This window comes from Ranitomeya variabilis, chromosome 4, assembly GCF_051348905.1.
Source record: "Ranitomeya variabilis isolate aRanVar5 chromosome 4, aRanVar5.hap1, whole genome shotgun sequence".
NCBI lineage: Eukaryota > Metazoa > Chordata > Amphibia > Anura > Dendrobatidae > Ranitomeya > Ranitomeya variabilis.
Genome location: NC_135235.1, coordinates 315,375,556 through 315,392,120, shown reverse-complemented (window position 1 = coordinate 315,392,120; position 16,565 = coordinate 315,375,556). Strand labels below are relative to the sequence as shown.

At 34.5% G+C, this 16,565-nt stretch overlaps 10 non-coding genes across 10 annotated transcripts; all 10 read left to right on the top strand.

The window, feature by feature from the left end:
- Positions 1-1,298: 1,298 nt before the first annotated feature.
- Positions 1,299-1,381, top strand: TRNAL-CAG (transfer RNA leucine (anticodon CAG)). The gene has a single exon. It is a non-coding gene; the product is annotated as a tRNA-Leu (tRNA).
- Positions 1,382-2,605: 1,224 nt separating this feature from the next.
- On the top strand, positions 2,606-2,688 carry TRNAL-CAG (transfer RNA leucine (anticodon CAG)). Its single transcript has one exon. It is a non-coding gene; the product is annotated as a tRNA-Leu (tRNA).
- A 1,224-nt stretch (positions 2,689-3,912) lies between these two features.
- TRNAL-CAG (transfer RNA leucine (anticodon CAG)) lies at positions 3,913-3,995 on the top strand. The gene has a single exon. It is a non-coding gene; the product is annotated as a tRNA-Leu (tRNA).
- An 897-nt stretch (positions 3,996-4,892) lies between these two features.
- Positions 4,893-4,965, top strand: TRNAF-GAA (transfer RNA phenylalanine (anticodon GAA)). The gene has a single exon. It is a non-coding gene; the product is annotated as a tRNA-Phe (tRNA).
- Positions 4,966-8,122: 3,157 nt separating this feature from the next.
- Positions 8,123-8,205, top strand: TRNAL-CAG (transfer RNA leucine (anticodon CAG)). The gene has a single exon. It is a non-coding gene; the product is annotated as a tRNA-Leu (tRNA).
- A 2,083-nt stretch (positions 8,206-10,288) lies between these two features.
- TRNAI-GAU (transfer RNA isoleucine (anticodon GAU)) lies at positions 10,289-10,362 on the top strand. Its single transcript has one exon. It is a non-coding gene; the product is annotated as a tRNA-Ile (tRNA).
- A 1,045-nt stretch (positions 10,363-11,407) lies between these two features.
- Positions 11,408-11,490, top strand: TRNAL-CAG (transfer RNA leucine (anticodon CAG)). The gene has a single exon. It is a non-coding gene; the product is annotated as a tRNA-Leu (tRNA).
- A 1,224-nt stretch (positions 11,491-12,714) lies between these two features.
- On the top strand, positions 12,715-12,797 carry TRNAL-CAG (transfer RNA leucine (anticodon CAG)). The gene has a single exon. It is a non-coding gene; the product is annotated as a tRNA-Leu (tRNA).
- Positions 12,798-14,021: 1,224 nt separating this feature from the next.
- On the top strand, positions 14,022-14,104 carry TRNAL-CAG (transfer RNA leucine (anticodon CAG)). Its single transcript has one exon. It is a non-coding gene; the product is annotated as a tRNA-Leu (tRNA).
- A 1,224-nt stretch (positions 14,105-15,328) lies between these two features.
- TRNAL-CAG (transfer RNA leucine (anticodon CAG)) lies at positions 15,329-15,411 on the top strand. Its single transcript has one exon. It is a non-coding gene; the product is annotated as a tRNA-Leu (tRNA).
- Positions 15,412-16,565: the final 1,154 nt, after the last annotated feature.

The window sequence follows — 16,565 nt, the reverse complement described above, 5'->3', positions numbered from 1 at the left end:
CTGAGCGGTCTAAGGCGCTGCATTCAGGTCGCAGTCTCTCTTGGAGTTGTGGGTTCAAATCCCACTTCTGACATCACCTTTTCATGAAACTATACAGATTCTCAGTCAATTATTGATTAGATGGGGATCAAACCAAACTTAGCAATGGGCCTTAAAAAACCTGATCCCAAAGTTACCACTACCTGGCAGTCTTTGGGGTGAATCTGAAATTGTCGTCTATAAACGGAACTCTAGGACCGTGAAATAGTTTTTATGTGCATATGTTAGCTGTCTTGGCACTATAAAAATACTGCGGGCGGTCAATGGGGCGGGACTATTTCAACTCTTTGTGTTCTCTTTCCCTATTAGGGCGGAGACTCCACATCCTATGGGGCTGTTCTGGGAGATTTCTATAAACTGAATTGCCGGTAAGTCTAATTTCATATTTGATTACCTCATTCATCAATAGACCATAAAAATACTTAATAAACAAAAGCTTAAAAAGTAGGTAATCATAGTTTTAAAGTCTGAAATGCACATGTGATACTGACATCTAAGTTTCAGCACATTTTGGGACAAATGTTTTCACATTGAAAGTTAACAATCATTAAAATATTTTCTAAAATGGGGTCACTTTGGGGGGGTTTCTGCTGTTTTGGTACTTTTGGTACTCTGCAAATTTTACCTGCAAACTATTCTTGCAAAATCTGCATTCCAAAATCCAAATAGCGCTCTTATTTCCAAAGCCCTGCTGTGTGGCCAAACAGTAGATTCTGAAGAAATATGGTGCATCACCGCATTTTGTGAGAAATCTAACATTTCTAACATCCTAACAAAATAAAAGGAGGTTTGAAAGTGAATGCTGACAAAAAGTACACATATGAAAAATGCTATTTATTTACATTTTTGTGTGGTGCGACAAGTTGGTTTAAGGATATAAGCAGTCAAAGAATAAAAATGACTAATATTTCAAAATTTTAAACAAACTTTAGATATTTTCACAGAAAAAAACTAAAAATATATTGACCTAAATTTACAGTTAATGTAAAGTACAATGTGTCACAAAAAACACTTTCAGAATTACGGGGATATGTAGAAGCATTCCAGAGTTATTACTGCATACAGTGATAAAAGTCATATTTTTTTAAAATGGGGCTTTGCCATTTAGCTCAAAATGGGCTTGATAACTAATAGTTTAAACAAATGTATTGAAATAAAAACTGTAATATTAAATATTTGAAAATAATTTTCAATGACAATTACTGGTCATATTTCTGCTGACTAACTTGGAAAGAGTTAAGGCACAGAATCCAGAAGAAGTCAGGATGGCTGAGCGGTCTAAGGCGCTGCGTTCAGGTCGCAGTCTCTCTTGGAGTCGTGGGTTCAAATCCCACTTCTGACATCACCTTTTCATGAAACTATACAGATTCTCAGTCAATTATTGATTAGATGGGGATCAAACCAAACTTAGCAATGGGCCTTAAAAAACCTGATCCCAAAGTTACCACTACCTGGGAGTCTTTGGGGTGAATCTGAAATTGTCGTCTATAAACGGAACTCTAGGACCGTGAAATAGTTTTTATGTGCATATGTTAGCTGTCTTGGCACTATAAAAATACTGCGGGCGGTCAATGGGGCGGGACTATTTCAACTCTTTGTGTTCTCTTTCCCTATTAGGGCGGAGACTCCACATCCTATGGGGCTGTTCTGGGAGATTTCTATAAACTGAATTGCCGGTAAGTCTAATTTCATATTTGATTACCTCATTCATCAATAGACCATAAAAATACTTAATAAACAAAAGCTTAAAAAGTAGGTAATCATAGTTTTAAAGTCTGAAATGCACATGTGATACTGACATCTAAGTTTCAGCACATTTTGGGACAAATGTTTTCACATTGAAAGTTAACAATCATTAAAATATTTTCTAAAATGGGGTCACTTTGGGGGGGTTTCTGCTGTTTTGGTACTTTTGGTACTCTGCAAATTTTACCTGCAAACTATTCTTGCAAAATCTTCATTCCAAAATCCAAATAGCGCTCTTATTTTCAAAGCCCTGCTGTGTGGCCAAACAGTAGATTCTGAAGAAATATGGTGCATCACCGCATTTTGTGAGAAATCTAACATTTCTAACATCCTAACAAAATAAAAGGAGGTTTGAAAGTGAATGCTGACAAAAAGTACACATATGAAAAATGCTATTTATTTACATTTTTGTGTGGTGCGACAAGTTGGTTTAAGGATATAAGCAGTCAAAGAATAAAAATAACTAATATTTCAAAATTTTAAACAAACTTTAGATATTTTCACAGAAAAAAACTAAAAATATATTGACCTAAATTTACAGTTAATGTAAAGTACAATGTGTCACAAAAAACACTTTCAGAATTACGGGGATATGTAGAAGCATTCCAGAGTTATTACTGCATACAGTGATAAAAGTCATATTTTTTAAAATGGGGCTTGGCCATTTAGCTCAAAATAGGCTTGATAACTAATAGTTTAAACAAATGTATTGAAATAAAAACTGTAATATTAAATATTTGAAAATAATTTTCAATGACAATTACTGGTCATATTTCTGCTGACTAACTTGGAAAGAGTTAAGGCACAGAATCCACAAGAAGTCAGGATGGCCGAGCGGTCTAAGGCGCTGCGTTCAGGTCGCAGTCTCTCTTGGAGGCGTGGGTTCAAATCCCACTTCTGACATTACCTTTTCATGAAACTATACAGATTCTCAGTCAATTATTGATTAGATGGGGATCAAACCAAACTTAGCAATGGGCCTTAAAAAACCTGATCCCAAAGTTACCACTACCTGGGAGTCTTTGGGGTGAATCTGAAATTGTCATCTATAAACGGAACTCTAGGACCGTGAAATAGTTTTTATGTGCATATGTTAGCTGTCTTGGCTCTATAAAAATACTGCGGGCGGTCAATGGGGCGGGACTATTTCAACTCTTTGTGTTCTCTTTCCCTATTAGGGCGGAGACTCCACATCCTATGGGGCTGTTCTGGGAGATTTCTATAAACTGAATTGCCGGTAAGTCTAATTTCATATTTGATTACCTCATTCATCAATAGACCATAAAAATACTTAATAAACAAAAGCTTAAAAAGTAGGTAATCATAGTTTTAAAGTCTGAAATGCACATGTGATACTGACATCTAAGTTTCAGCACATTTTGGGACAAATGTTTTCACATTGAAAGTTAACAATCATTAAAATATTTTCTAAAATGGGGTCACTTTGGGGGGGTTTCTGCTGTTTTGGTACTTTTGGTACTCTGCAAATTTTACCTGCAAACTATTCTTGCAAAATCTTCATTCCAAAATCCAAATAGCGCTCTTATTTTCAAAGCCCTGCTGTGTGGCCAAACAGTAGATTCTGAAGAAATATGGTGCATCACCGCATTTTGTGAGAAATCTAACATTTCTAACATCCTAACAAAATAAAAGGAGGTTTGAAAGTGAATGCTGACAAAAAGTACACATATGAAAAATGCTATTTATTTACATTTTTGTGTGGTGCGACAAGTTGGTTTAAGGATATAAGCAGTCAAAGAATAAAAATGACTAATATTTCAAAATTTTAAACAAACTTTAGATATTTTCACAGAAAAAAACTAAAAATATATTGACCTAAATTTACATTTAATGTAAAGTACAATGTGTCACAAAAAACACTTTCAGAATTATGGGGATATGTAGAAGCATTCCAGAGTTATTACTGTATACAGTGATAAAAGTCATATTTTTTAAAATGGGGCTTGGCCATTTAGCTCAAAATAGGCTTGATAACTAACAGTTTAAACAAATGTATTGAAATAAAAACTGTAATATTAAATATTTGAAAATAATTTTCAATGACAATTACTGGTCATATTTCTGCTGACTAACTTGGAAAGAGTTAAGGCACAGAATCCACAAGAAGTCAGGATGGCCGAGCGGTCTAAGGCGCTGCGTTCAGGTCGCAGTCTCTCTTGGAGGCGTGGGTTCAAATCCCACTTCTGACATTACCTTTTCATGAAACTATACAGATTCTCAGTCAATTATTGATTAGATGGGGATCAAACCAAACTTAGCAATGGGCCTTAAAAAACCTGATCCCAAAGCTACCACTACCTGGGAGTCTTTGGGGTGAATCTGAAATTGTCATCTATAAACGGAACTCTAGGACCGTGAAATAGTTTTTATGTGCATATGTTAGCTGTCTTGGCTCTATAAAAATACTGCGGGCGGTCAATGGGGCGGGACTATTTCAACTCTTTGTGTTCTCTTTCCCTATTAGGGCGGAGACTCCACATCCTATGGGGCTGTTCTGGGAGATTTCTATAAACTGAATTGCCGGTAAGTCTAATTTCATATTTGATTACCTCATTGATCAATAGACCATAAAAATACTTAATAAACAAAAGCTTAAAAAGTAGGTAATCATAGTTTTAAAGTCTGAAATGCACATGCGATACTGCCATCTAACTTTCAGCACATTTTGGGACAAATGTTTTCACATTGAAAGTTAACAATCATTAAAATATTTTCTCTAAATTGTTGTCTCCTTTTTTGCTCCAATTATTTGCATTTAATAACAAATAAAACTTGATGTAACATTATGCATGCACATTGTCTTTTATGTGCAACCATCACCTGACTCACAAACACAGGGTTTGAATGAACCTGATGAATGGAGTCAAATTGAAAATGTAAAAAAATCTCTGTCAAAATTGCTGTTTTTTTCTACTCATTCACAAAGAGTTAATGAAAGTTATTAAATATGTACAACAAAATAGCAGGAGTTTCAAATAGAAATCATGCTGCAAAAACAAGTCAAAGCAAAAATAAAAATATCTAGTTTCAGGGGTTTCGCTTGACATTTGCCAAGTGTCTAGCACTCCTAAAGCTGTTTGTGTTTGGCCGAAATAGCTCAGATGGGAGAGCGTTAGACTGAAGATCTAAAGGTCCCTGGTTCGATCCCGGGTTTCGGCAACATCATTTTTCTTGATTCTTTACATTTTAAGGAGAAAATAAACAAAGCACGTGGACTGATTATTTAAAGAAAATGTAAAAGGCCTAAAAATCTTAACTATCTACAGAAAATAAAATGTTAAAAAGATGAGAAATGGGAACTTTTCCATTTGAGCAAATTATTATTTTTTTGTAATTTTTCCTTTGTTTTGTTTATTTCCATTTCACTTAGCTGTAAGAGGATTTAAAGGGAACCTGATAGCTGATAAAGAAAGCATGTATCAGACACTAGCTGAATGATTTCAACCATGTATATTTGACTATGAAATGCTGTGGTGTATATGAATTCATTGTGAGAAGTAATTTCTAAAATGGGGTCACTTTGGGGGGGTTTCTGCTGTTTTGGTACTTTTGGTACTCTGCAAATTTTACCTGCAAACTATTCTTGCAAAATCTGCATTCCAAAATCCAAATAGCGCTCTTATTTCCAAAGCCCTGCTGTGTGGCCAAACAGTAGATTCTGAAGAAATATGGTGCATCACCGCATTTTGTGAGAAATCTAACATTTCTAACATCCTAACAAAATAAAAGGAGGTTTGAAAGTGAATGCTGACAAAAAGTACACATATGAAAAATGCTATTTATTTACATTTTTGTGTGGTGCGACAAGTTGGTTTAAGGATATAAGCAGTCAAAGAATAAAAATGACTAATATTTCAAAATTTTAAACAAACTTTAGATATTTTCACAGAAAAAAACTAAAAATATATTGACCTAAATTTACAGTTAATGTAAAGTACAATGTGTCACAAAAAACACTTTCAGAATTACGGGGATATGTAGAAGCATTCCAGAGTTATTACTGCATACAGTGATAAAAGTCATATTTTTTTAAAATGGGGCTTTGCCATTTAGCTCAAAATGGGCTTGATAACTAGTAGATTCTGGTCGCAGTCTCTCTTGGAGGCGTGGGTTCAAATCCCACTTCTGACATTACCTTTTCATGAAACTATACAGATTCTCAGTCAATTATTGATTAGATGGGGATCAAACCAAACTTAGCAATGGGCCTTAAAAAACCTGATCCCAAAGTTACCACTACCTGGGAGTCCTTGGGGTGAATCTGAAATTGTCATCTATAAACGGAACTCTAGGACCGTGAAATAGTTTTTATGTGCATATGTTAGCTGTCTTGGCTCTATAAAAATACTGCGGGCGGTCAATGGGGCGGGACTATTTCAACTCTTTGTGTTCTCTTTCCCTATTAGGGCGGAGACTCCACATCCTATGGGGCTGTTCTGGGAGATTTCTATAAACTGAATTGCCGGTAAGTCTAATTTCATATTTGATTACCTCATTGATCAATAGACCATAAAAATACTTAATAAACAAAAGCTTAAAAAGTAGGTAATCATAGTTTTAAAGTCTGAAATGCACATGCGATACTGCCATCTAACTTTCAGCACATTTTGGGACAAATGTTTTCACATTGAAAGTTAACAATCATTAAAATATTTTCTCTAAATTGTTGTCTCCTTTTTTGCTCCAATTATTTGCATTTAATAACAAATAAAACTTGATGTAACATTATGCATGCACATTGTCTTTTATGTGCAACCATCACCTGACTCACAAACACAGGGTTTGAATGAACCTGATGAAGCATTCCAGAGTTATTACTGCATACAGTGATAAAAGTCATATTTTTTTAAAATGGGGCTTGGCCATTTAGCTCAAAATGGGCTTGATAACTAATAGTTTAAACAAATGTATTGAAATAAAAACTGTAATATTAAATATTTGAAAATAATTTTCAATGACAATTACTGGTCATATTTCTGCTGACTAACTTGGAAAGAGTTAAGGCACAGAATCCAGAAGAAGTCAGGATGGCTGAGCGGTCTAAGGCGCTGCGTTCAGGTTGGAGTCGTGGGTTCAAATCCCACTTCTGACGTCACCTTTTCATGAAACTATACAGATTCTCAGTCAATTATTGATTAGATGGGGATCAAACCAAACTTAGCAATGGGCCTTAAAAAACCTGATCCCAAAGTTACCACTACCTGGGAGTCTTTGGGGTGAATCTGAAATTGTCGTCTATAAACGGAACTCTAGGACCGTGAAATAGTTTTTATGTGCATATGTTAGCTGTCTTGGCACTATAAAAATACTGCGGGCGGTCAATGGGGCGGGACTATTTCAACTCTGTGTGTTCTCTTTCCCTATTAGGGCGGAGACTCCACATCCTATGGGGCTGTTCTGGGAGATTTCTATAAACTGAATTGCCGGTAAGTCTAATTTCATATTTGATTACCTCATTCATCAATAGACCATAAAAATACTTAATAAACAAAAGCTTAAAAAGTAGGTAATCATAGTTTTAAAGTCTGAAATGCACATGCGATACTGACATCTAAGTTTCAGCACATTTTGGGACAAATGTTTTCACATTGAAAGTTAACAATCATTAAAATATTTTCTAAAATGGGGTCACTTTGGGGGGGTTTCTGCTGTTTTGGTACTTTTGGTACTCTGCAAATTTTACCTGCAAACTATTCTTGCAAAATCTGCATTCCAAAATCCAAATAGCGCTCTTATTTTCAAAGCCCTGCTGTGTGGCCAAACAGTAGATTCTGAAGAAATATGGTGCATCACCGCATTTTGTGAGAAATCTAACATTTCTAACATCCTAACAAAATAAAAGGAGGTTTGAAAGTGAATGCTGACAAAAAGTACACATATGAAAAATGCTATTTATTTACATTTTTGTGTGGTGCGACAAGTTGGTTTAAGGATATAAGCAGTCAAAGAATAAAAATGACTAATATTTCAAAATTTTAAACAAACTTTAGATATTTTCACAGAAAAAAACTAAAAATATATTGACCTAAATTTACAGTTAATGTAAAGTACAATGTGTCACAAAAAACACTTTCAGAATTACGGGGATATGTAGAAGCATTCCAGAGTTATTACTGCATACAGTGATAAAAGTCATATTTTTTAAAATGGGGCTTGGCCATTTAGCTCAAAATAGGCTTGATAACTAATAGTTTAAACAAATGTATTGAAATAAAAACTGTAATATTAAATATTTGAAAATAATTTTCAATGACAATTACTGGTCATATTTCTGCTGACTAACTTGGAAAGAGTTAAGGCACATAATCCACAAGAAGTCAGGATGGCTGAGCGGTCTAAGGCGCTGCGTTCAGGTCGCAGTCTCTCTTGGAGGCGTGGGTTCAAATCCCACTTCTGACATTACCTTTTCATGAAACTATACAGATTCTCAGTCAATTATTGATTAGATGGGGATCAAACCAAACTTAGCAATGGGCCTTAAAAAACCTGATCCCAAAGTTACCACTACCTGGGAGTCCTTGGGGTGAATCTGAAATTGTCATCTATAAACGGAACTCTAGGACCGTGAAATAGTTTTTATGTGCATATGTTAGCTGTCTTGGCTCTATAAAAATACTGCGGGCGGTCAATGGGGCGGGACTATTTCAACTCTTTGTGTTCTCTTTCCCTATTAGGGTGGAGACTCCACATCCTATGGGGCTGTTCTGGGAGATTTCTATAAACTGAATTGCCGGTAAGTCTAATTTCATATTTGATTACCTCATTGATCAATAGACCATAAAAATACTTAATAAACAAAAGCTTAAAAAGTAGGTAATCATAGTTTTAAAGTCTGAAATGCACATGCGATACTGACATCTAAGTTTCAGCACATTTTGGGACAAATGTTTTCACATTGAAAGTTAACAATCATTAAAATATTTTCTCTAAATTGTTGTCTCCTTTTTTGCTCCAATTATTTGCATTTAATAACAAATAAAACTTGATGTAACATTATGCATGCACATTGTCTTTTATGTGCAACCATCACCTGACTCACAAACACAGGGTTTGAATGAACCTGATGAATGGAGTCAAATTGAAAATGTAAAAAAATCTCTGTCAAAATTGCTGTTTTTTTCTACTCATTCACAAAGAGTTAATGAAAGTTATTAAATATGTACAACAAAATAGCAGGAGTTTCAAATAGAAATCATGCTGCAAAAACCAGTCAAAGCAAAAATAAAAATATCTAGTTTCAGGGGTTTCGCTTGACATTTGCCAAGTGTCTAGCACTCCTAAAGTTGTTTGTGTTTGGCCGAAATAGCTCAGATGGGAGAGCGTTAGACTGAACATCTAAAGGTCTCTGGTTCGATCCCGGGTTTCGGCAACATCATTTTTCTTGATTCTTTACATTTTAAGGAGAAAATAAACAAAGCACGTGGACTGATTATTTAAAGAAAATGTAAAAGGCCTAAAAATCTTAACTATCTACAGAAAATAAAATGTTAAAAAGATGAGAAATGGGAACTTTTCCATTTGAGCAAATTATTATTTTTTTGTAATTTTTCCTTTGTTTTGTTTATTTCCATTTCACTTAGCTGTAAGAGGATTTAAAGGGAACCTGATAGCTGATAAAGAAAGCATGTATCAGACACTAGCTGAATGATTTCAACCATGTGTGTTTGACTATGAAATGCTGTGGTGTATATGAATTCATTGTGAGAAGTAATTTCTAAAATGGGGTCACTTTGGGGGGGTTTCTGCTGTTTTGGTACTTTTGGTACTCTGCAAATTTTACCTGCAAACTATTCTTGCAAAATCTGCATTCCAAAATCCAAATAGCGCTCTTATTTTCAAAGCCCTGCTGTGTGGCCAAACAGTAGATTCTGAAGAAATATGGTGCATCACCGCATTTTGTGAGAAATCTAACATTTCTAACATCCTAACAAAATAAAAGGAGGTTTGAAAGTGAATGCTGACCATAAAAATACTTAATAAACAAAAGCTTAAATAGTAGGTAATCATAGTTTTAAAGTCTGAAATGCACATGCGATACTGACATCTAAGTTTCAGCACATTTTGGGAAAAATGTTTTCACATTGAAAGTTAACAATCATTAAAATATTTTCTCTAAATTGTTGTCTCCTTTTTTGCTCCAATTATTTGCATTTAATAACAAATAAAACTTGATGTAACATTATGCATGCACATTGTCTTTTATGTGCAACCATCACCTGTCTCACAAACACAGGGTTTGAATGAACCTGATGAATGGAGTCAAATTGAAAATGTAAAAAAATCTCTGTCAAAATTGCTGTTTTTTTCTACTCATTCACAAAGAGTTAATGAAAGTTATTAAATATGTACAACAAAATAGCAGGAGTTTCAAATAGAAATCATGCTGCAAAAACCAGTCAAAGCAAAAATAAAAATATCTACTTTCAGGGGTTTCGCTTGACATTTGCCAAGTGTCTAGCACTCCTAAAGTTGTTTTTGTTTGGCCGAAATAGCTCAGATGGGAGAGCGTTAGATTGATAGATCTAAAGGTCCCTGGTTCGATCCTGGGTTTCGGCAACATCATTTTTCTTGATTCTTTACATTTTAAGGAGAAAATAAACAAAGCACGTGGACTGATTATTTAAAGAAAATGTAAAAGGCCTAAAAATCTTAACTATCTACAGAAAATAAAATGTTAAAAAGATGAGAAATGGGAACTTTTCCATTTGAGCAAATTATTATTTTTTTGTAATTTTTCCTTTGTTTTGTTTATTTCCATTTCACTTAGCTGTAAGAGGATTTAAAGGGAACCTGATAGCTGATAAAGAAAGCATGTATCAGACACTAGCTGAATGATTTCAACCATGTATATTTGACTATGAAATGCTGTGGTGTATATGAATTCATTGTGAGAAGTAATTTCTAAAATGGGGTCACTTTGGGGGGGTTTCTGCTGTTTTGGTACTTTTGGTACTCTGCAAATTTTACCTGCAAACTATTCTTGCAAAATCTGCATTCCAAAATCCAAATAGCGCTCTTATTTTCAAAGCCCTGCTGTGTGGCCAAACAGTAGATTCTGAAGAAATATGGTGCATCACCGCATTTTGTGAGAAATCTAACATTTCTAACATCCTAACAAAATAAAAGGAGGTTTGAAAGTGAATGCTGACAAAAAGTACACATATGAAAAATGCTATTTATTTACATTTTTGTGTGGTGCGACAAGTTGGTTTAAGGATATAAGCAGTCAAAGAATAAAAATGACTAATATTTCAAAATTTTAAACAAACTTTAGATATTTTCACAGAAAAAAACTAAAAATATATTGACCTAAATTTACAGTTAATGTAAAGTACAATGTGTCACAAAAAACACTTTCAGAATTACGGGGATATGTAGAAGCATTCCAGAGTTATTACTGCATACAGTGATAAAAGTCATATTTTTTTAAAATGGGGCTTGGCCATTTAGCTCAAAATGGGCTTGATAACTAATAGTTTAAACAAATGTATTGAAATAAAAACTGTAATATTAAATATTTGAAAATAATTTTCAATGACAATTACTGGTCATATTTCTGCTGACTAACTTGGAAAGAGTTAAGGCACAGAATCCAGAAGAAGTCAGGATGGCTGAGCGGTCTAAGGCGCTGCGTTCAGGTCGCAGTCTCTCTTGGAGTCGTGGGTTCAAATCCCACTTCTGACATCACCTTTTCATGAAACTATACAGATTCTCAGTCAATTATTGATTAGATGGGGATCAAACCAAACTTAGCAATGGGCCTTAAAAAACCTGATCCCAAAGTTACCACTACCTGGGAGTCTTTGGGGTGAATCTGAAATTGTCGTCTATAAACGGAACTCTAGGACCGTGAAATAGTTTTTATGTGCATATGTTAGCTGTCTTGGCACTATAAAAATACTGCGGGCGGTCAATGGGGCGGGACTATTTCAACTCTTTGTGTTCTCTTTCCCTATTAGGGCGGAGACTCCACATCCTATGGGGCTGTTCTGGGAGATTTCTATAAAATGAATTGCCGGTAAGTCTAATTTCATATTTGATTACCTCATTCATCAATAGACCATAAAAATACTTAATAAACAAAAGCTTAAAAAGTAGGTAATCATAGTTTTAAAGTCTGAAATGCACATGCGATACTGACATCTAAGTTTCAGCACATTTTGGGACAAATGTTTTCACATTGAAAGTTAACAATCATTAAAATATTTTCAAAAATGGGGTCACTTTGGGGGGGTTTCTGCTGTTTTGGTACTTTTGGTACTCTGCAAATTTTACCTGCAAACTATTCTTGCAAAATCTGCATTCCAAAATCCAAATAGCGCTCTTATTTTCAAAGCCCTGCTGTGTGGCCAAACAGTAGATTCTGAAGAAATATGGTGCATCACCGCATTTTGTGAGAAATCTAACATTTCTAACATCCTAACAAAATAAAAGGAGGTTTGAAAGTGAATGCTGACAAAAAGTACACATATGAAAAATGCTATTTATTTACATTTTTGTGTGGTGCGACAAGTTGGTTTAAGGATATAAGCAGTCAAAGAATAAAAATGACTAATATTTCAAAATTTTAAACAAACTTTAGATATTTTCACAGAAAAAAACTAAAAATATATTGACCTAAATTTACAGTTAATGTAAAGTACAATGTGTCACAAAAAACACTTTCAGAATTACGGGGATATGTAGAAGCATTCCAGAGTTATTACTGCATACAGTGATAAAAGTCATATTTTTTAAAATGGGGCTTGGCCATTTAGCTCAAAATAGGCTTGATAACTAATAGTTTAAACAAATATATTGAAATAAAAACTGTAATATTAAATATTTGAAAATAATTTTCAATGACAATTACTGGTCATATTTCTGCTGACTAACTTGGAAAGAGTTAAGGCACATAATCCACAAGAAGTCAGGATGGCCGAGCGGTCTAAGGCGCTGCGTTCAGGTCGCAGTCTCTCTTGGAGGCGTGGGTTCAAATCCCACTTCTGACATTACCTTTTCATGAAACTATACAGATTCTCAGTCAATTATTGATTAGATGGGGATCAAACCAAACTTAGCAATGGGCCTTAAAAAACCTGATCCCAAAGTTACCACTACCTGGGAGTCTTTGGGGTGAATCTGAAATTGTCATCTATAAACGGAACTCTAGGACCGTGAAATAGTTTTTATGTGCATATGTTAGCTGTCTTGGCTCTATAAAAATACTGCGGGCGGTCAATGGGGCGGGACTATTTCAACTCTTTGTGTTCTCTTTCCCTATTAGGGCGGAGACTCCACATCCTATGGGGCTGTTCTGGGAGATTTCTATAAACTGAATTGCCGGTAAGTCTAATTTCATATTTGATTACCTCATTCATCAATAGACCATAAAAATACTTAATAAACAAAAGCTTAAAAAGTAGGTAATCATAGTTTTAAAGTCTGAAATGCACATGCGATACTGACATCTAAGTTTCAGCACATTTTGGGACAAATGTTTTCACATTGAAAGTTAACAATCATTAAAATATTTTCTAAAATGGGGTCACTTTGGGGGGGTTTCTGCTGTTTTGGTACTTTTGGTACTCTGCAAATTTTACCTGCAAACTATTCTTGCAAAATCTTCATTCCAAAATCCAAATAGCGCTCTTATTTTCAAAGCCCTGCTGTGTGGCCAAACAGTAGATTCTGAAGAAATATGGTGCATCACCGCATTTTGTGAGAAATCTAACATTTCTAACATCCTAACAAAATAAAAGGAGGTTTGAAAGTGAATGCTGACAAAAAGTACACATATGAAAAATGCTATTTATTTACATTTTTGTGTGGTGCGACAAGTTGGTTTAAGGATATAAGCAGTCAAAGAATAAAAATGACTAATATTTCAAAATTTTAAACAAACTTTAGATATTTTCACAGAAAAAAACTAAAAATATATTGACCTAAATTTACATTTAATGTAAAGTACAATGTGTCACAAAAAACACTTTCAGAATTACGGGGATATGTAGAAGCATTCCAGAGTTATTACTGCATACAGTGATAAAAGTCATATTTTTTAAAATGGGGCTTGGCCATTTAGCTCAAAATAGGCTTGATAACTAATAGTTTAAACAAATGTATTGAAATAAAAACTGTAATATTAAATATTTGAAAATAATTTTCAATGACAATTACTGGTCATATTTCTGCTGACTAACTTGGAAAGAGTTAAGGCACAGAATCCAGAAGAAGTCAGGATGGCTGAGCGGTCTAAGGCGCTGCGTTCAGGTCGCAGTCTCTCTTGGAGTCGTGGGTTCAAATCCCACTTCTGACATCACCTTTTCATGAAACTATACAGATTCTCAGTCAATTATTGATTAGATGGGGATCAAACCAAACTTAGCAATGGGCCTTAAAAAACCTGATCCCAAAGTTACCACTACCTGGGAGTCTTTGGGGTGAATCTGAAATTGTCGTCTATAAACGGAACTCTAGGACCGTGAAATAGTTTTTATGTGCATATGTTAGCTGTCTTGGCACTATAAAAATACTGCGGGCGGTCAATGGGGCGGGACTATTTCAACTCTTTGTGTTCTCTTTCCCTATTAGGGCGGAGACTCCACATCCTATGGGGCTGTTCTGGGAGATTTCTATAAAATGAATTGCCGGTAAGTCTAATTTCATATTTGATTACCTCATTCATCAATAGACCATAAAAATACTTAATAAACAAAAGCTTAAAAAGTAGGTAATCATAGTTTTAAAGTCTGAAATGCACATGCGATACTGACATCTAAGTTTCAGCACATTTTGGGACAAATGTTTTCACATTGAAAGTTAACAATCATTAAAATATTTTCAAAAATGGGGTCACTTTGGGGGGGTTTCTGCTGTTTTGGTACTTTTGGTACTCTGCAAATTTTACCTGCAAACTATTCTTGCAAAATCTGCATTCCAAAATCCAAATAGCGCTCTTATTTTCAAAGCCCTGCTGTGTGGCCAAACAGTAGATTCTGAAGAAATATGGTGCATCACCGCATTTTGTGAGAAATCTAACATTTCTAACATCCTAACAAAATAAAAGGAGGTTTGAAAGTGAATGCTGACAAAAAGTACACATATGAAAAATGCTATTTATTTACATTTTTGTGTGGTGCGACAAGTTGGTTTAAGGATATAAGCAGTCAAAGAATAAAAATGACTAATATTTCAAAATTTTAAACAAACTTTAGATATTTTCACAGAAAAAAACTAAAAATATATTGACCTAAATTTACAGTTAATGTAAAGTACAATGTGTCACAAAAAACACTTTCAGAATTACGGGGATATGTAGAAGCATTCCAGAGTTATTACTGCATACAGTGATAAAAGTCATATTTTTTAAAATGGGGCTTGGCCATTTAGCTCAAAATAGGCTTGATAACTAATAGTTTAAACAAATGTATTGAAATAAAAACTGTAATATTAAATATTTGAAAATAATTTTCAATGACAATTACTGGTCATATTTCTGCTGACTAACTTGGAAAGAGTTAAGGCACATAATCCACAAGAAGTCAGGATGGCCGAGCGGTCTAAGGCGCTGCGTTCAGGTCGCAGTCTCTCTTGGAGGCGTGGGTTCAAATCCCACTTCTGACATTACCTTTTCATGAAACTATACAGATTCTCAGTCAATTATTGATTAGATGGGGATCAAACCAAACTTAGCAATGGGCCTTAAAAAACCTGATCCCAAAGTTACCACTACCTGGGAGTCTTTGGGGTGAATCTGAAATTGTCATCTATAAACGGAACTCTAGGACCGTGAAATAGTTTTTATGTGCATATGTTAGCTGTCTTGGCTCTATAAAAATACTGCGGGCGGTCAATGGGGCGGGACTATTTCAACTCTTTGTGTTCTCTTTCCCTATTAGGGCGGAGACTCCACATCCTATGGGGCTGTTCTGGGAGATTTCTATAAACTGAATTGCCGGTAAGTCTAATTTCATATTTGATTACCTCATTCATCAATAGACCATAAAAATACTTAATAAACAAAAGCTTAAAAAGTAGGTAATCATAGTTTTAAAGTCTGAAATGCACATGCGATACTGACATCTAAGTTTCAGCACATTTTGGGACAAATGTTTTCACATTGAAAGTTAACAATCATTAAAATATTTTCTAAAATGGGGTCACTTTGGGGGGGTTTCTGCTGTTTTGGTACTTTTGGTACTCTGCAAATTTTACCTGCAAACTATTCTTGCAAAATCTTCATTCCAAAATCCAAATAGCGCTCTTATTTTCAAAGCCCTGCTGTGTGGCCAAACAGTAGATTCTGAAGAAATATGGTGCATCACCGCATTTTGTGAGAAATCTAACATTTCTAACATCCTAACAAAATAAAAGGAGGTTTGAAAGTGAATGCTGACAAAAAGTACACATATGAAAAATGCTATTTATTTACATTTTTGTGTGGTGCGACAAGTTGGTTTAAGGATATAAGCAGTCAAAGAATAAAAATGACTAATATTTCAAAATTTTAAACAAACTTTAGATATTTTCACAGAAAAAAACTAAAAATATATTGACCTAAATTTACATTTAATGTAAAGTACAATGTGTCACAAAAAACACTTTCAGAATTACGGGGATATGTAGAAGCATTCCAGAGTTATTACTGCATACAGTGATAAAAGTCATATTTTTTAAAATGGGGCTTGGCCATTTAGCTCAAAATAGGCTTGATAACTAATAGTTTAAACAAATGTATTGAAATAAAAACTGTAATATTAAATATTTGAAAATAATTT